The sequence below is a fragment of the Panthera onca genome, chromosome A2 (assembly GCF_046562875.1).
Source record: "Panthera onca isolate mPanOnc1 chromosome A2, mPanOnc1 haplotype 2, whole genome shotgun sequence".
Taxonomy (NCBI): Eukaryota; Metazoa; Chordata; class Mammalia; order Carnivora; family Felidae; genus Panthera; species Panthera onca.
The window spans coordinates 55,193,226-55,213,285 of NC_138340.1; the positions used below are offsets into that span (position 1 = coordinate 55,193,226).

Here is a 20,060-nt window from a genome sequence, read left to right on the forward strand (position 1 = left end):
GCTGGAGCGCAGGCTCTGAACCCTCGAGGGCGCAGCCCCCGACCCGCTCGCGAGTCCCGTTCCCGGAGCGAGCCTTGGCCGGCGCGCGACCACGTGCCTCCCGGCTCCCAGGGAGTTTGTCGGGGGTCAGAAGGTGCCGGTGCTCACCGCGGGGGACTTCGGTTCCAAACGCTGCAGTCGCCGGGACCCAACTTTCCTTCGCACGCCCGGCAGCACCCCCGCGCCGACCCCACAGTCTGCAGTTGGTCAAAGTTGCGGGGAGGCTGGAGATGGGAAGGGGTGCGGGGTAGCGGAGAGATTCGGCCGCACTGCCCCCGACCCGGGCTTGGCCCTGCCGCAGCGCTGCGGCGCAGCCCCCTCCGCCGGGGCGCCTCCAGGGCTGCTCCACCCCTGTACCTGTTGTCTGTACCGTCCTGGCGGTGGGAAGAGGAAGAAGGACCCGCGCCCAGGCTCTGCCTCTGCTGAGGAAAGTTCGGATTCAGTGCTAATCAAGAATTGATAGAACTCTGAGTCAGGGGCAGAGTGAGGTGGGAATGGCAGTCGCCCACCCTTTGCTCACTTAGCGGGGGCCTAATGGCGGACTTACTGGTACCGCGTACTATGCGCCCTGGAGCCTAACATCTGCTTCTGTGTTTAACCTTCACAGCCACCCCCTCTGGAGGGCGCTGTTATTCCTTCCACTTTACAGGTGAGGACACTGAGCCTCCGAGAGAGGAAACCTGCCCAAGGTCACACAGCCTGTAGGTGATAAAGCTGGGATGTGAACTTAAGTCTCTATGGCCGGCAAGATTTTGGTGGGCCAGGCCTCCCTTACGTCCCTCTGCAAGTTGGGCCTGGTTCAGTTCATAGGAAAGGATCCATTTCCAGCCCTGGCCAGAAACCCTGTGTGGGGCGTGGGGGAGGGGAAGAGGAGGGTGACAGCTCATCCCTGCTCCTCCTGCCCTGTCCCCAGGGTTAAGTCAGATCTGTAACCTCTACCCCACTGTGGCCCTAGGTTCTGAGGGCCTGGGAGCAGAGTCTGTGGAGTCTCGTTTAGACCCTCATCAGGCCTTAGCCGGTGTGGGCAAGACCCAGGCAGGCCCATAGCTCCGTCCAGTGGATTGGGCAGACCTTCCACTCTTAATCCAACCTGAGTTGGCATAGCCGGTGCCCAGGTTTCCTTCCCTGGGAGGAGGAAGATTGGATAAGGCTACCAACAAGGAGGACATCTTGGAGGAGTGCCCCTATTCAATGGAGCTGCCCCCAAGGAACAGAGGAGATTAAGGAGGAAATCTTGGAGCACCTGGGTGGTTCAGTCCGTTGAGTGTCTGACTCTCAATTTCGGCTCAGGTCATGATCTCATGGTTAGTGAGTTGGAGTGTGCAGCCAGCTTGGTATTCTCTCTTTCTCTCTGTCTCTGTCTCTCTCTCTTGCCTCTCTCCTGCTCACGCGCTCTCTCTGAAAATAAATAAACATTAAAAAAAAAAGAAAGAAGGAAATCTTGCAGAGCCAGTGTCCATGACCACCCTTCAGTGTGAGCTTGGCCCTTCAGGAAACAGGGCAGCTAAACCCCAGGCGTGTTCTATGATCTTGGACAAGTCATTCCCCCTGTTCTGAGGCTCACTTTCTGTATCTGTAAGGGGAGGGCCTAACGCTCATCCTACGGGATTCCTAAGGGGATAAAATGAGGTCTCAGTCCTGGCGTAGCACGTAGCCCAGGGCAGGTGAGGAAGCGGGGGCTTTGATGTCCTGAAGAAAGGATGTTGCTCCCTTGCTCCTGATCTGCACTCCCCACGCTGTGTGTTTATATGTGTGTGGGGTGGGGGTGGGGGGTATGGGTAAGGCACGTGAGTGGTGTGTGTGTGAGGTGTGCATGAGGTATATGGGTGTCATGTTTGAGATGCATGTGGGTGTCAATGAGGCTTGCGTGTGACATGTATGAGGCACGTGGGTCTTGTGGTCCCTACAGTCATTTTGCCTGCCACTGGCCACATCCATTGAGAGGAAGCCACTTCTTTCCTCAATGCCAGGAGGTACCCACCATTTGAGTTTTCCTTGGAAAATCTTACTTGAGATTGATCCTTGAGCTCAGCACTAAATCAGAGTGTGGCTGATGCATCTACCGGTGCTGGCAGGAAATTACTGTTTTAAAAAGACAAAATCCCTGGCTTTCTCTGGGTCACGGGAACATTGGTTCCTGTGGGCTGGGTCTCAAATGAGAGACTTTGATACATGGGTCCATCTTGATAAGAGGCTCATGGCGAAAGGTCAGTCAAGCCCAAGAGTGACAGAGAGAGATATGCAGAGACAGGGCTGTCATCCTCAGAGAAGAGCCAGTGGGAGGGACATTTTGAATAAATCCGGCTTACCTGCTTATTCTGTGGTATAATTTAAGGCCCTGGAGGAAGAAATGTGGACTTGGAGACCGGACTCGTGTCCCAGACTTAGGCCCTCTCCACTTGCCAACTTTGTGACCTTAGGCATACTATTTACTCCTTCTGGGTTTCAGTCGTGGTTGTTGTTTCCAATCCATAAAGTGGGAAGGGTGATCTTGCAGGGTGGTCTTGAGGAATCAATGTTAATGTATCCTAGTATAAAACCTGCATACAGTAGGTGCTCAAGAAATGCTAATCCTGTTCTTCATCTTTTTTGATCTTTACATCTACTTTAACTTCATATTTGGGGAAATAATCTGGTGCATGAGTCAGTGGAGAACTCAGGACTCTGTGTAGATTTCTGGATTATGAGCCTTGAGGCTCTCCACGCCTAGGGTTTGGGGGATCCGATCAGGTTGTGTCTGCCACGTGTGGCTACTTGAATCCACCATCTGGCCTTACCTAAGGAGGTTGACCAAAAGCGTGGTTATGCGCCCCCCATGCTTGCACAGCACATGCGTCCAGACCACTCTGCAGTTTTTGGAACCTAAAGTAGTAGTCATGTCTGTTGGGGAAAGACCCGGGCAGCCACTGGGATTGGGGAACTCTGATTCCAGCTTCATGAAGCTTCTGAGTTTGTGTGTGTGTGTGTGTGTTTGTGCATGTGCACGTGTGTGACTTGTGTTCTAATGAAATTCCACCTTGATGTTTGTGGTCCTGTAGACAGTGACACATTTTCTTCTATTCACTGCAGTAAATGCTTCCAGAGCCCCCGCCCCCCCCCCCCCACCTCCCCTCCACCACCCCCAGGCTCTGTGTGGGATCAAAAACATGAAAGCCAGTCCTCAGCTTCAAGTTGCCCCCAGTCCGTCAGATAACAAAAGTTCAAGGTGCCCAGTGCTTGGGGAACATGAAGTTGAAAGCAGCAATTCTGAGTGGGCAGGCTGCTCAGAGGAGGGGGCTCTGCAACCCGGTGGAGGTCAGCCTTCCACTGGCAGATCCTTCCCGTGGTGTGGCCTGATTAATTTTCCTCCTTATGCCAGTCCTTTCTGCTTTCTAATGGACTCTTGGAATGTGAGCCAGGAGGGTTAATAGAAGTCATCTCGTCTTATTAGAGAGATGGGGAAATACAGAAGCAGTGAGGAGGAAATGACTTTTTATTCATTCGACAAGTATTTATTGGGCCCTGTTCTGGGGGCTGCGGCTATGGCCATGAACAAGAGAAAGACCCTGCTGTAAGGGACTTCACATTCTAGGGGGGGGAGACAGAGGACAAGGAAACATAACTAGAGAGTCATTAGTGAGATGAAGAGAACACAAGAGCAGAGTAGGCGATGCCATGGGGAGTCCCAGGGGAGGGGATGTCTTCAGATAGGGCAGCCAAGGGTGGTCAGGGAAAGGCTCTCTGAAAGGTGGCTTTTGAGCTAAGACTAAAGATCAGGAGGGCTCAGGCATGCCAAGAACAGAAGGCAGACCTAGTAGCCACGGGAACAACCGGTACCAAGAAGAGGCCTGATCTGCAGGGCATAGTGTGGAGAGGACCAATTTGACCTGTTGGAGGAAGAGAAAGGAGCGAGAGAGAGGGGAGTGATAAGAGATGAGACTTGGAGTAGCCAGATCACGAAAGGCCAGATCACTGTAGAGAAAGGAGTGTGGGTTTTATTCTGTGTTGGGAGCCATTGGAAGCCTTGACCAAGGACTTGGGCTGGCTCCGAGGATGAGCAAGGTTTTGAGTGATAGAGATGGCAGTGGGGAGAGGCATGCCAGGCAGAGGAATGGCATGAGTAAAGGAGCGGAGGTGGGAAAGCTGTAGGGGCTGAGGCTGCCAGACAGGCAGGAACCAGAGGCATTGAATGCCGCTCTGGGGAGCTGTCTAGGGTTCTGACAGGCGCATCCGGTATCTCTGCAATTGTGGACTTTGTGTGTGTGTGTGTGTGTGTGTGTGTGTGTGTGTGTGTATGTGTCCGTGGTACCCAGCTAGCTGATGTGTCCCTGTGCCGGTTACCTAGGAGACAACAGGAAGACGATAGGGTGGGATCTGATTGGCTACTGACTCCCGCTGCTCATCTCTCTGTCAGAACTGCAGGCAGAGGTTACAAATGGTCCATGCGGGCGTGCCAAGTGCCGGAAGGGGAGCTGTGAATGTTTGTTGCCCCGAGTTCTGTGTGTGTGTGTGTGTGTGTGTGTGGTTGCCAGTGAATGTGTGTGCAGCTCTTGAACAAAGCGACAGCATCTGGGGCTAATGCACTTCCTGCTGGGAAACATCTGTTCATTGCCTTAAATCAGGTAGTGGGGGCCCAGATAAATTTAAGAAGAATCAGCTAGACTTGGGAGAGGATCTTTTGTTTGGTTTTAATAACTGCAGTGTCAACCCTGGAGCTGATTTTCAGCATTTCCCTGTATCGCTAAAAATGCAAATAGAGCTTTGAGTGGCGGAAGTTATGTCCCGTGACATGGACTGTGATGTCAGTTTGCAGAATCGCCTCCCCCACCCCAGCTGAAAAGGTTGGTATTAGATTGTAGGTCTGTTTTTTTTTTTCCTCCTCTCTCCTTCTTTAGAACAATAATATCTTTTTCTTCTACTTTGTAGGTAAAAGGACAAGGAATCCACACTTTAATTTTGCTTAGGAAGGGGATTGGGAAACAAACAAATGAAACCCACCAAAGTGTTTCCTTTGCACCTGACTTCCTCAAACAGCAGCCCAGATAGGCTTGGGAAAACAAAATAAAACAGAAAAACAGCAACAGGAACAATAATAACAACAACGAGCTCCGAGGCTGCAGAAGACTTAGCATTCTTAGTCTCTCTTCCCCCACTCCTGCCTCCCACCTTACAGGGTTTGGCAGATGATACAGGTAGTGAAGAGGAAATGAGGATTTCCCTCCTCCCCGCTCCCTTGGTTTCTCCATACTGTGCTCAGGTTTTAACGTTCCATGTATGAGGAGCCTCCTCTGCCTGTTTGTCCTTGAGACAAAATGCCATCCTGTTTCCTATTGGAAACAAATCATACCAGGCCTTTCATTCATGTCTATTTCTCATGTCTCCCTCACCATGGGTCAGAAGTGTTTTATCTGAAACATACATCTGGGGATGTTTTCTATCTGTTTACACATTATTCATATGCTCTGTTACTTACAGGAGGGGCCTCACCCTTAAATGCCTAAAGGGGCAAGACAAGTAACCCAAAAGATGAGTGAAGAAGGCCCCAGGGCCTTTGCACTTGCTAATCTGTCTCCTGGATTGATCTTTTGGCATATACACAATTCACTCACTTCATTTAGATCTATGCAATTGTCTCCTCCTCAGAGAGGCCTTCCCTGACCATCCCATCTAAAATAGCTGCTTTTTATCCCCATAACTTCCTTTTTCTTTCCAGCATTTTGTGCTGCCTCACCTTATATTATATCCTTGTTATGTCTTCTCTCCCACTAGTATGCAAGTGCCATGAGGGCTGTGGCTGTGTCTATCTTGTTCTTCATTTTATCCCCAGGAACCAGTACCTTGCCTGGCAATTGCTCAGTAAATATTTGCAGATGAAGGGAGTGAATTGGGTCTGGGGGACAGAGAGTGTAGAGTTTATAGGAGCTTGGGCTCAGCAAGCCAGACCTGATTTTTCTAGGGAAGCTAAAAACTCAGAGTTGTACATGCCACCTACCAATTTAAAAATGTTAAACACCAATTCAGACAGACTCTGAGGGTCAAGCAGGACCTCCCTTTGGAGTTAGAGGCCTCTCATATTCAAGGCTCTTTGCCATTTGGCTGTGGTAACATTTCTTCCCTCCTTAGTCATGCACAGACCTTGTTCTGCCCCATGTCTGAACCTTTGCTTAGGCTGCCTCTATGCCTGGAGTGCCTCTCCTCTGCCAACTTCTTCACCCAGCAAAGTACTGCTTCCTCTGGCTCCAACCTCAGGCCAGACCAAGGAGCAGCTTCCTGCTATCCCCCTCCTCCTGACATGGCAGAATTCGTCTCTCCCACCATGTTTCTGTCCTAGCCCCTTTCCTGTGGGAGCATAACTATGCTTACTCATCAGTCTCCTCTGCTAGACACAGAGGTCCCGGGGCAGGAGCCCTGTCCAGTCCATCTGTGGGTGTACAGCACCCAGCTCAGGGGCTGGCATACAGTAGGAGCCCACTAAGTGAGTGGGAAAATGAAATAGAGAAAGGAAGGGGGAGGCACCAGCCTTTCTGTGCACCTCATGTGAACTAGGCCCTGGGCTGACTGTGTTTGCATCCTTCACTCTCAATGGCCTGGTGACGAGGATGTTGAACTCGGGGCCCCCTGTTGAGCTGAATAGCTTTTCCCTGCCTGGTGTGCAGTCCTTGCCTTGTTCCATTCTCTAAAGCAGCCTCTGGGACTTTGCCTGAGTTTTGCTTTTCTTCTCTGTAAAGTGGGAGCATTAACAGCCTCTGGGAGAGCTGTCATGGGGATCCAGAGATGACAGATGGGGGAGGGCTCTGCCAGCTATGGAAAGGGGCGCACTCATGTGGCGGTGACTGGCACAGTGAGGGCAATGGCCAGTTACTTCCTGGGCATGACTGTGCCTCACCTGTGTGTTCGAGGAGTCTAAGGAAATACTTATTCTTCTTTTCATACATCTTTTCATTCTGCAATTTCTTTTTGGTAAGTGTTTATTTATTGAGAGAGAACAAGTAGGAGAGGGGCAGAGAGAGGGAGAGAGAATCCAGAGCAGGTTCCACACTGTCAGCACAGAGCCTAACGTGAGGCTTGATCTCACAAACCATGATATTCCGACCTGAGCTGAAATCAGGAGTCAGCCCCTTAACAGACTGAGCCACCCAGGTGCCCCTCATTCTGTGATTTCATCGTTAAGCCCCTACTCCATGCCAGCTACCTCTCTTTTACCATTTTACTTCCTATTCCCAGAAAGCTAACCGCCTTTAGGTCTTGTTATGGCCATCTCAACATTTGGGAACCTGAGGCACAGAGAAGTTAAGTCACTTGCCCAAGGATGCACTGCTAGGAAGTGACAAAGCAGGATTTTTACCCCAGGAATGTCTTTGTCCCAAGCCAGGGCTCTTTCTCTGCCCCCAGACTGCTTTCTTTGGAATTTTGTTTCCAGGAGTCACAAGCAATGAGGCACTTAGAGAAGGGGCATGGAATTCTGCCTGGGGTGGGGGCATTGGTGGTGACCTCTGACCCGGGCTTTAAAGAGCAAGTGTGAGTGGCCAGGTAGGAAAGCCGCAGGGAAGGGTACGTAAGGCCAAGAGATTGGTGTGTGCAAAAGTACAGAGTTGAGAAAAACCTGGTGTGACCATAGTTGTGCAGGGTGGCTGCATGTGCTGTGTGTGGGGGGAGGGTGGCACGATTCTGGCTGGAGACAGATGGTGAGGGTAGAGATGGCTACACCCTGGTCACAAATGGGTCTTGCTTGACCCTGACAGTGGCGCGCGCGCGCACACACACACACACACACACACACACACACAATTGGTTGTCATTAAATTTTGAGTGTGTGTGTGTGTGTGTGGGGGGGGGAATTTGACATTAAAAAAAGAAAGATATCTGCAGCTTTCTTCAGAGGATCTGGTAACCTCGGTCTTACATTTCTGCTGTGCCTTGTGGACTGGGAGTGTGCCTGCCGTACTCCCCATCTGGCCGCTGATGCATTCACTTACTTGCTCAGCCTTAGAGGTGTTTGTGTTTGAGACCTTGAACTCACCCAGGAAAGGAGTTTGAACTTCATCATCTTCAGGCAGCTGAAGCTGCTGAAGGCAGCTTTATTTTTTAAAGTTTATTTATTCTGAGAGAGAGAGAGAGAGAGAGAGAGAGCGAGAGCAGGGGAGGGGCAGAGAGAGGAGGACAGATCTAAAGTGGGCTCTTTGCTGACAGCAGAGAGCCCAACACAAGGCTTGAACTCATGAACATGAGATAGTGACTTTAGCCGAAGTTGGACGCTTAACTGACCGAGTCACCCAGGTACCCCCAGCTGAAGGGTTTTAAGGCAGGACGGTGGCATGTTCAGGAAGCACCTGCTGACTGCTGGGGTATGGGAGGCAAGGTGAGGCAGAGAGACCCCCAAAATGACCACGTTAGGAGCACTTGCTTGGCACTTATTCACACTGTTTTGCTTCTCCTGATAACCGTGCATGGTCAGGTGATCAGCCTTATCAGATGAGGAAATAGAAGCTACAAAAGCAGATGCCATGAAAGAAAGGATTGAAAAATTGGGCTACGTAAAAATGTAGAAGTGATGTAGGATGAAAGGCACGATTGACCAGGTTCCAAGACAAGCCACAGCCCAGGAGGGAAGGTATTTACAACATACATCACAGCTGAAGACTAAGAGCCAATGTATATCAGGATCTCCTGCAAATCAATAGGAAAAGATACACAGTCTAGGAGGAACGTCATGAATTCAAGCAGGAAGTTACTAGAAGATACACAAATAGCCAGAGAGTGAATGAAAAGAAGGCCAACCTCAGCATTTTAGGGGATTATTGTATTAGCATGAGGAAAATGCTCACAGAAATAACAGCACAATATCAATTTGAAGGGGAAGTTAAAAAATTCATAGCATCTAGTGTTGGTGAGATCCCGGGGGAAGCAGAAGCTGACATATGCAGGAAGGGGAAGCATATAGGAGGGCAGTCTGACGGGTTATCTGTCAATATGGAAAATGCTTACACCCTTTGACCCAGCCATTCCTTTTCTAAGTATTGCAAGTATTTTCTAGTCTAGGGAAGAATCTAGCACAGATGCATAAGGCAACATGGACACAGACCTTCACTGGGGTGGTTCAGATGTCAAACCTCCAACCAGCTCAGTGGTCTCTCTCTAACCTCTGCTCCCATTTGCCAAGCCCCGCCTCCACCTTCGGCTGAAGGTACCTACCGTTACCTGTTGGTAGCTCTACGCATACACATTCTTTCCCTTCTTTTTACACAAATAACAGCATACTGTCTGCAACTCTCTCTTTTATCATGAAATACGTTGTACATAACGAGGAGTGTTAAAACATTTGTGTTTTTCAAAGAGCAGCAATAGACCCCAGGTTGAGAAACAGATTGCTCCCAGCACCCAGTGCCACACGGCTCTCCAGAATGTTTGTTCGGATTTATACTCCCCTTTGGGATTCATGTAATTTTACAGAAGAGAAAAGGATTTGAGGTGGGTTTGCTGGTTCAAGGTCCCAGGGCTGGACGGTGGCTTTGGTTTGGCCTGTGGCCTGTCTGCTTCACAGGGATGAGGTTGTAAGCCCAGAGCAGGGGGACGTAGGCAACAGAATGGGCCAGATGTGGCAGTGGACAGATGTGGAGGGCCGGGCCTGGATGACACTCAGGGATTCCTCCTGGCCTGGGGGGTTATGCTAGTGCCTTTCACTGAGCTGAGGGGGGAGGGGCATGCAGGGGTGGATTTTAGGGGGCTGAGTGTGAGAGATCTGCCAAGAGGCCCCTGTCCTGGAGGCCCCCAGATGGATGGCCCTGGGAGCTGGCAGCCCAGCTGGGGAACCCCATAGAGGGGTGCCCTTTGAGCAACCATTTTTCAACTGTATGAACAAATGCTTCCCTTCTGTAGTCCAGTGAGGGTAATTTATCCTAGGGAGAAAAATGGATTCTCCCAGGAAGCTTCGCTGCCAGAGACCCAGGAGCCTCAAATTTACTGCTTGCCTTCTGTGCTGATGGAACTGGGCCTCAAGATTTATGTCTGGGGGTTTATGGGCGGCTGGCTCTGGTTGGCAGGAGTCCTGGGGGACAGGCAGGGGGACAGCTGTATTTTATGGTGAGGCTGGGACCCAGGAGGGTATAAATCACTGTGGCCTCCCAGGAGAGGCCACCTGCCTCACATGGGTGGGTGGGAAGGAGCTCAAGCTTGTCTGAGGACAGCAGAGAGGACCCTCCTTCAGAGGCCACTTTGTCCAGCTTCCCAGGTTCTAGGTGGGGAGACTGTGTCCAGAGAGACAGAAAGCCCGGGTCCCACGAGAGGCCAGGGTTTCCCCAGACCCGCGGGGTCAGACTCTGGTGTGAGTGGTTTGCTTTCTGCTGTTCTGCTTCTTTCAAAGATAAACCAGCCCAAACCACAGACCTCCCTCTGACTGAGTGTTGGCCACTTGCTGGCAGTCTGTGCTGACCAAGACCTCAGTGGTCCCTGCCGTCTAGGAGCTCAGAGACTCCGCTGGTGGTCTCCAGAGTTGGGTGTGGGTGCCACACCCAGGACAGCCTCTTGAGGAAGAGGCTGGGAAAAAATATGAAGAGCTTTAGCTTACGTTTGTTTTCTATCACATTTTCGTTTTCTCTGCTTTTGTCTGTGTTTATAATGTGAGTGATGTACAGATATGGTAACACGTGGGTAAGTCATAAATAATACATGTGTGTTATTGCAGAGGAATGCACAGACATTTTTACACAAAGGGGTGCAAGGCCAGAAGGATTTGGGGACCACGCCCTGCCCACGTGCTAGACTATAGTTGTTGGAAGGACCCTGGGATCCTGGGCTGGGGTCTCCCTTGCTTGCAGGGCCGAGGGCAATATGTACTGAGCACCTACTAAGTGCTGGGCACAGGTGCACCCTTTTCTGTCAAGGCCTGGACTCCACAACAACAGTGGGAGACAAGGGTGGCCAACATCATTTTACAGACCAGGAGACTGAGGCCCAGAGAAGAGAACGGATTTGCCCCATTTCGTGCCTGAGCTGGGATTCTTTTCTCAGTCCTCCTATTGACCATTTTCACGGTTCTTCCTTTTTCTGTCTCCCATTAAAAAAAATAAGACGTATAGAATGTTCATTGGGTATTTAAACCATTTTAAATAATTAAACACAGCAATATCAGTTAAAAAAAACACATTGCAATGTCCCCCTTTCTCCATACTACAGCACTAACATGTCATGTACATACTTTTCTGGCCTCTTGCTGTCATTAAAAAAAAGTATCCTTAGGGCACCCGCGTGGCTCAGTCGGTTGAACATCCAACTTCGGTCAGGTCATGATTCACGGTCAATGAGTTCCAGCTCTGCGTCGGTCGGGCTCTGTGCTGACAGCTCGGAGCCTGGAGCCTGCTTCAGATTCTCTGTCACCCCCTCTCTCTGCCCTCCCCTGCCTACACACACACACACACACACACACACACACACACACACACACTCACACTCTCTCTCTCTCTCTCTCAAAAATAAACATTAAAAAAAGAGTATCCTTTTATACTAAGTTACTTTCTCTCTGATGAAGTATGCAGTTATTGTTAAATATAGACCATTTTGGAAAGATAAAAAACCAGGAAGAAAACTAAAATCACCCTCCATCAACCCACCATCCAGAGACAACTTTCCTGCATTTCCTTCCAGTCTTTTTTCCCACTGTCTACTGTCATTGAGATCATATGACATATACCATTTTATGTTTTTTTTTCTTTGCTTAGTTTTGTAGGATCAGCTGCAGAATGCCACATGGGGTGTCTGTACCAGGCAGATTTTATTTACCTGCTCCCCCATGGTTGGATAATGAGGTTGTTTCCAGCATTTTGCTGTTACAAGTAAGGTTGCTGTAAGAGTCCGCTTTCCTGGGGTTGTCATCAGCCTTGATGTGATTCTGCACAGGCTTTCTCCCCCTGCAGATGTTATTTCTTACACTTGTCATTTTTAATGGCCATGTAATCTCCTGGAGTGTTGCTATTCCTTATGTTCTAGGCCATTTCGCCTTCTCCATATCCCACCAGGCTTCCCCACTCCCTCTGGGAAGCCGGCCCCTTCCCCAAATCCTCCCCCCACCCCTGCTCCCCCTGCCCAGCACCTTCAATGCAGGGACCCAACCTCCAGTGGGGAGGGGAGGGCTGTCATCTTGCCCACATCCCAGACATTTGCTGCCTCCCTCCTGCCTGTGTCCCCGTCCTGACACTCAGACCCTAGGTTGGCTGATGCCTTCCTTTCTCCTTTCATTCTGTGGTTGTTTAACTATGACCTACCATGTGCTAGCCACTGTTCTAAGTGCTGAGATACAGTAGTAAACGAGACAGAGTCTTTGTCTTTATGGAACAGGGGAGATAAGTCGTAAACAGGTGGAGACAAGACAAGAAAAGGGGATAAGAAGACAGGAAAAGGGGATGAGATGAAAGAGGGTGATAGGTGGTCAGGGAGGACCTCCTGGAGGAGGTGACATTTGTTCTGGGACCAGCCAAGCGAATGCCTGGGAGAGGAGGACTCCAGGTGGAAGGAACAGCAGGGGCAGAGGCCCTGGGCACATTCTGAATGTTTGAGGAACGGAGGCCAGTGTGGCTGCAGTGTCATGGGGGGAGCACGAGTGGGGGGAGGCCGGCAGGCCCGGCTGGTGGAAGGAAGGTGTTCGGGTCTCCTCTGAGAGTCATGGGAAACCTCCGCAGTGCCTGGCACACAGTAGGTGTCTGGTTGGGTTAGCTGCTCTTATTGTTGTCCCCTCTTCATGAAGGAAGTCAAGTCGTAAGACTTGCTTGTCCCAGAGTACACCGGGCTGCTGCCTGGCCTCCTTCAAGTCTGACCTGCCCCCTTGCTGCAGCTCACACCTGTTCCTTCTGCACATCATAGTCCCACGCCTCACTTGGCCCCAGAAGTGGGGGTCTGGTGGGCCTGTGTTTGCTCTGAACTATCCATCTGTGTGAAATGGGCAGATTCTGCCTCCTGGGGCTATTGGGAGGTTTTGCTGGCACCTTGTGGGGGCTTATTAAGGTCAGCTCCAAAGATACTAAATTCAACATCTTAAAAAATAATATTTTATCTAGAAATCTCTATAAAGTTTGTATGAAGTGGGTGGGTGAGCCCTCTGCAGCGGCTCTGGCCCTTCAAGCTCCCTGGAGGGAGGTGGCCGGTGGCCCCTATGGGAAAATCAAGAGCAATTGCATCGGATTCTGCACTTAATTTAATGAAAAGGCACTGCAGGGAGGCAGAGGCAGTGAGGCAGTTAGGGAAGGCTTGCGGGCTTGGACAGGAGCGATTCCAGGGAGATTTATGATGCTTCATAAAAGATTCAGATCTAGGCTGAGCTTGGGCGGTGCTGGGCTCAGTGCTCTGGGCTCTGTCTTCGCAGCCTGGGCGGCAGATGGTCTGAGGTTCCTGGTGGCGATGATTGCCGTGTGACCCTGGGCAAGTCATGGCCCCTCTCTGGGCTATGCAGCACCATTTGCCATTCTGGGTTCCCTCCTCCCCCAAGATCCTGGACCCTACCCTCCTGCCCATATCCCACCAGACCTGCATTTTACAAGCCTTTCCACACTTGGGAAATCCTCTTTCTCATAGCCTGCGCCCTCCCCTGCCCAGTTGTTTTTCCATTTTACAGAAGAGAAAACTGAGGCTCTGAGAGGTTCTCTGGTGTTCCCAGAGTCACACAGTGACTGGGGCAGGGGTGAAGTCTGTCTGGCCCTTTTAGCAGTGGACTCAGGAGCTTCCATGGTGGGCTGGAAGGCTACTCAGGATGGAGTAGCCACACAGCCCCATGTGGAGCCTGACCTGTTGTGCTTTACTTTCCCATTTAGCAGAGAGGCGTCAGGAAAGTTAAGGGACCAGGGTGGACCCCAGGGCAACTGGCACCAGAGCTGGGAATGTAGTTACCTCCTGGTCTGGCCTTTCTCCCCGCACACTGTCGAAGTCTTTGGGGCTCCTCCGGGTTTAGCTCAACCTCTCCATTCACTTGCTGTATGACCCTAGGCAAGCGACCTAATATGTCTGAGCCTCCGTATCTTCATCTACAAAATGAGCATGGTAATATGCCCATCTCCCAGGCTTGCTAGGTGGAGGGAACCTGCTACTGGTAAGTGGCCTATAACAGTCCCCAGCATCCCATTTTCTCGAGAAGATTATAGTTCTAGAGCTGCTCAAGCCCTGGAGAAAATCATACCAAAAAAAGGAGCCCTTTCTTTTATAGTCCCAGGGCTTTGCTGGTCGGGCCCTTCCCGAGGCAGCAGAGGAGGGAAGAAACTTATTGTAGGCTGGTGGTTGCAGATGGCAGGCAGCTAATTTATTTACCTCTTTCTAATAAATATGCACGACACATAAATAAAATATTTCGCTCGTAGTGCCCCACCCGGATCCAGGCAGGCAGAGACAGTCGGCCGTGTGGCTCTGAAGCAGGCTCTGTGGGTGTGTGTGTGGAGTCTGGCAAGGGGGTTAATGAGCTGGTTATTCCTTCTTTAACCTAATTTTCTGTCCCATATCCAGCAGCACCCAGAGTTCCTCATTTTGGAGGTGCTGGCCTTCTCCTCCAGACCTCCCAGCCAACACCTTTTGCTTCCCTGGAGCAGGGCAGGACTGGACTGGACTGTCCCAGGAGATAGCCAGCTCTCCATCAAGGATGCCACCAGACTGGTTCCTGTTCTGTGTGGGAGTTGGAGCAGGGGACGCTCAGGACCTCTCTGGAGATGCCTTGACCACTTTGGAGGGCCTACTTTTTTCCAGTTCATGCACTGGTGCCTTGGCACAGGTCCCAGCCTCCACATCATCCCTGCTACAGTCCGTCCTCCCCTGCGCCCCTGACCCAGCTCATCTGGGGTCCAGGAAACCCAGTAATAAGACAGAGTAACAATGCATGGAACTGCCACCCCCAGAACTGAAAGAAGAGAAGAGAGAGTGGCTGGGTGACTGTGACTCCATGAGTAGGGCAGGAGAGCAGGGGCAGCCCATGGAGTCAGAAGGACCAGGTTCCATCCCTGCTCTGCCATTTTTTCAGAGACCTTAGACAAGTTGTCTCACTTCTCTGAGTCTTTTGTCTTCATCTGTGAAATGGGCACAGCGTTGGTATTTACCTGACAAGGTTATTGTGAGGCTTGTTCTTTCATTCGTTTGACAAAATGTTTACTGAGCAGCTGCTATGTGCCAGGCACTGCCTTCGGCCCTTGGGGATACCGTGAGGAATAAGACAGACTAGTACCTTGTCCTAATGGACGTTCCAGTGTGCGCACCAGCCAAGCACCATGTTGGCAAGTAGATGTGCACCCTAACAGCAGGTTGTAGAATGAAAACCAATGAAGTAGAGTCAGGGCACAGAGATGGTGGAGAAGCTCTCTCAGTCGCAGTACTCAGGGAGGGCCTCTCTGGGGAGGTGACGTTTGAGCATATACTTGAACGAGGAGAAGGAGCCAGCTCTGCAAAGAACTGCACAGGCAGAGGGAATGGCACATGCAATGGCCCTGAGGTGCACACAAGTCTGGCATGTTCGGGGAAGGCTGGGGCTGCAGGCACAATGAGATGAAGCAGGTGGGTGACACGTCTGGCACAGGTCTTGGCACAGGGCAAATTCTTGGCTCTGTCTTCCTCCTTCCCGCCACCCTCCTGCTTTCTTGCTCTCCCTGGACTGCTCGAATACTCCATGTAATCCAGATGGGAGGGTTAGGTTCCTAAAACATCCAGTATGGAAGGGTTTCATGACTTGTCCAAAGACCCATTCCAAATAAGCCTAAGTCTCATGAGTAGCCTGTGGTCTCTGTGCCCAACTTGCAGCCATATTTAGCATATACAGTCAACAAAGAGCTCATATCTTGAATATATAAAGAGCTCTTATAAATCAACAAGAAAAAAAACCCAGACAACCCAGTAGCAAATTGGACAAGAGACTTGAGTAAGTGCTTCATGAAGAAGATCCAAATGACCTGTAAACATATGAAAAGGTGTTCAATATCATCTCACAGAGGGAAATGGAAATTAAAACCACAGGGAGATACCCAGCAGAAGGGTTGACATTAAAAAGGCTGACAATACTGAGTGTTTGCGTGGAGGAGGAACAGCAGGACTTTCGTGCACTGAGAGTGGGAGTGTAAATGTCACTTTACTAAAGATTCCCTGGAGGGATGGGGACCAGCTTATATCACACCCCAAAGAGTAACATGGAGTCACATTCACCCGGCCATCCTCTCTCTCTTCCAGCCTGTCTCCCTGGAAGCCCCAGTGCTGGGTCCCTTCTCCCACTCCTTCTCCTTCTCCTTCACAGCCTTTCCTGTGTTGCCCTGCTCATCAGCTTTGCTTCCAGGCTCGGACACCAATGTCCAAAACAGAAGCCAGGCTCTCTCAAGCCTGCTGCAGGAGGTGTTACCAGGTTACAAAGTACGGAAACCCAACCCCCACTAGCCTAAGCCAGGAAGAAACCTTAAATGCTCACATCAGCTTCAGGATGGGCTAAATCCAGGGGCTCAAAGGATGATGTCACAGCTTGATCTTTCCATTCCTTTCCTGTCTTTTCTCTGTTCTGCTGGCTTTGCTCCAGGCTCATATCATTCTACATTCTGGTGGGGAAAGAATGTACAGATGGCTCCAGCAAAAGTCCTGGGGCTGTGTCCCATTGGACAGTATTGGGTCACATGTGTGTTCCTTAGTCAGTCACTGTAGCCTAGAGAGTGGACTGCTCTGATTGGCTAAACCTGGCTCTGCCCACCTTGGAAGCAAGGTCAGCCCCGTGAAGTACATGGACAGTGGAGGAGGGGGTCTCCCCAGAACAAAATCAGAGTGTTGTTACCAGAAGAAGGAGGTCTGGATGTTGAATGGGTAGAAACAACCAATGTCCACTATGGGGGCCTCAGTTCACTTGTATGAGGAGAGTGGGCTCAGAATTTATCAGTCAGGCGTCTCCAGAAAAACAGACCCAATAGGAGATCTATCTGTCTATCTATCCATCTATCCATTTATCTATCTATTGAAAGATTTTTTAAGAATTTAAATCATTAAGATTTTTTAATGATTGTGGAGCTGGCTTGTATAAATCTGTGGTGCAGCTCAGGTAGGCTGGAAACTCAAGAAGGGTTTCTGTTCTGCAATCTTGAGGCAGAATTCTGTTTTTTTCTTGGGAGAACCTCTGTCTTTGCTCTTAAGGCCTTCAACTGATTGGGTGAGGCCCACCCACAGTATGGAGAGTAATCTGCTTCAGTCAGAGTCAACTGATTGTGAGTGGTATTCATATCTACAAAATACCTTTGTAGCAACTTCTAGCCTGGCGTTTGACCAAACAACTGGGCACGATAGCCTAGCCAAGTTGTCACAGAGCAACAAAGTTGTTTATTTAAGTTAGTATTATATGGTAATGTAAAAGTGTGTTTGTCCCCTTCCCACCTAAGGCTAGGAGAACCATTCAGGGAAGGACAGGAGAGGCTACATGGCCTCAGCACAGGGATAGGGGAGGGGAACCTTCTGGGGCCACCAGGACCTTGGGTGTGGTTTTCAGTACCTATCATATAGTGTTGGCTCAGCCATCTGCTCTAGGTGCTGGACTGCAGGGGTGGCCAGACCAAGCCTCTGTCCTGTAGCATCCCCAGGCTAGTGGGGAGGCAGTCCTCCCCCTGGGTCCTCTGGGCTGGTAGGGAGACAGTCCTCGCTAGAAGATCCCCAGGCTGGTGGGGAGGCAGTTCCTGCATCCAGCATGAGGTTTCGTGGTGGGGTCAGAAGCTCTCCAAGTGCCCTGACATGAGGTGATTTTGCCATCAGCCACTGTGCTGAAAGGAGGGGCATGCCAGTCACTGATGAGAGAATCACCATAATTAACGACAGAGGAAACTGTTACATACACATGGACGAGCCCTCTGCTTCCCAGGCTGGCACAGACCACAACCCAGAGGAATGGGTGGAAGATCTTGGGGTTCCGGATGCCTCTGCCATTCCACAGCTGTGAGTCCCTGGGAGCTGCTCCCTTCTTGGCACTGGTCTCCCAGTCAGTGGGATCCTGGAGAAGTCATATTTGATGAGGGCCGATGGCATGCCTGGTGGTGTTCAGCCCAGAGCGAAGAGTTTTGCTGACTTTGAACAGAGGACTGTTCCGGAAACTGAGACTCCAGGAGGGAAAGTACTGCTTTGCCCCAGGTTGGACAGCGGGGTTGGTGAGGGTAGGAGGCTGGGTTCCAGCCCAGGTCAGCCATGCCAGAGCTGTGGTATTCTTACTTTCATGTGGGGCAGGGAGAGGAATCCCAACAGAACCTGTACTGCTGGGATCTTGTTTTCTGTACCACCCATAGAAATAACCACAGTCCTTTCCACCTGTAAAGTAGTCTCCAGTCTGACAGAGTTCCCGCATGCCCATTGGTATGTGATAACTCATCACAGACCAGCTCTGGGAAGTTGTCAAGAATATTGTCTCAGGAACATTAAAAAAAAAAATCGTAACTTTATCTAGGATAACTTACACACAGTAAAATACATGCATTTTCCGTGTATGGTTTGATACGTTTTGACAGAGGTATGTACCTGTGTAACCACCACCACAATTAAACACAATTGTACACATAGATAATTACACAGGTATAATTAGAGCATTCCCATCACCCCCCAGAGTTTTCTTGTGCCCTTCTCAAATAGTTCCTGTCACCCTCTGTTCCTGCCAGACCCAGGCAGGATCTGCTTTTTGTTACTGTAACTTAGATTTGTCCTTTTTTTGAAGTTTTGTATAAATGGAATCATATAGTATACAGTTTTTGTCTCTGATGTGTTCAGCGCATTCATCATATTTTAAGATCCATCCAGGCTGTTGTATGTGTCCGTACCTTGTTCTTTTTCTTGCTGAGTGTATCCAGGGAGTGGGTATACCCCCGTGTCTTTATCCAGTCTCTTGTGTGTGGGCGTTTGGGTGGATTCTAGTTTGGGGCTGCTGTGACCCATGTACAAGTGATTGTGTGAACGTGTTTTCATTTCTCTGGGCTCATTCACTAAGTATGGGATACTGGGTTGTTGAGTATATGTTCAACATTTTACAAGAAATAGGCCCATTTTATGGATAAGGAAATCAAGGGTCAGAGAAAGCAGCTGACCTGGGTCACTTAGTACACAAAACCAGTTCAGCTCAAAGCTCTTTTACCTTGCTAGTGACACAGCTAAGAAAGAAGAAAGAAGAAAACCCTGCATTAATTCATAAACTTTTACTGATACCTACATATACACCATTTCACTTAATCCTGACAACAATCCTGTGAAATAAATCATAATATTGTCCCCATTTCCCAGGTGAAAGACTGAGGCTCAGGGAGGTAACATGATTTGTCCGAGGATACCAGCGTGGAGTGGTGTAGCTGAATCTCCAACCCAGTCCTCTGTGCTCCTGGTCCTGTCGGCACTAGTTAAAGATGCAGAAAACAAAAGACATGCTCTCCAGCCCAAGGCCATGGTGGATATTGCTAATGGATGGCCATGCTCTTTCCTGCTGACTCAGCCTCAGAGACTTTTTTTTTTTAACACGTGACCTCATACAACCACTCATGATGGATTGGAGACAGCAAGCAAGAGAACAGTCCAAACCAGCGCAGGGTCCAGCCCTGCCTTCTAGAAGGGCTGCTCACCAGCCTGAAGCCTAAAGCCTGAGCCAGGAAGGGACCCCAAGCTCAGACTGTCTTCACCCCACAGGCCCCAGGGTCTTGCCACATTGCTCTGTGGCAAGTAGTCAGAGCTGAGAGCAACTGCCTCATCCTTAGCCAGCCCAGCAGCATGGGGGCCTCTGAGGGACCGAGGGACAGAGGGGCAGAGGGACCCATTAGGTGCATCCCGCTTGGAGCCCCAGCCTCACATGCACCCTTGCAAGCTGGGTTTTTATCACCAGTTCTCAGAGGCGGCAGCTGAGACCTGAGGTGGAGAAACTGACAAGAGATAGTCAGAATTTGAACCCAGCCTGCCCCAGTGCCCACGCCCCCTCTGCCACATTGGCTGTTCTCCTTTTGCTGGGATTTCTCTGGCTCCGGCCTAAGGGCTGGGACTGGTTTTACTTGGGCCTGGGGTGTTGTTAACTGGTCAGTATCTGTCCAGACGTCCTGTCTGCTGAG

The 20,060-nt window shown here is 50.3% G+C and overlaps 1 protein-coding gene across 1 annotated transcript in view; it reads left to right on the forward strand.

The window, feature by feature from the left end:
- Nucleotides 1-20,060, forward strand: part of GRIP2 (glutamate receptor interacting protein 2) — a 92,949-nt gene that overhangs the window by 508 nt on the left and 72,381 nt on the right. The gene's annotated exons all lie outside the window — the stretch shown is intronic.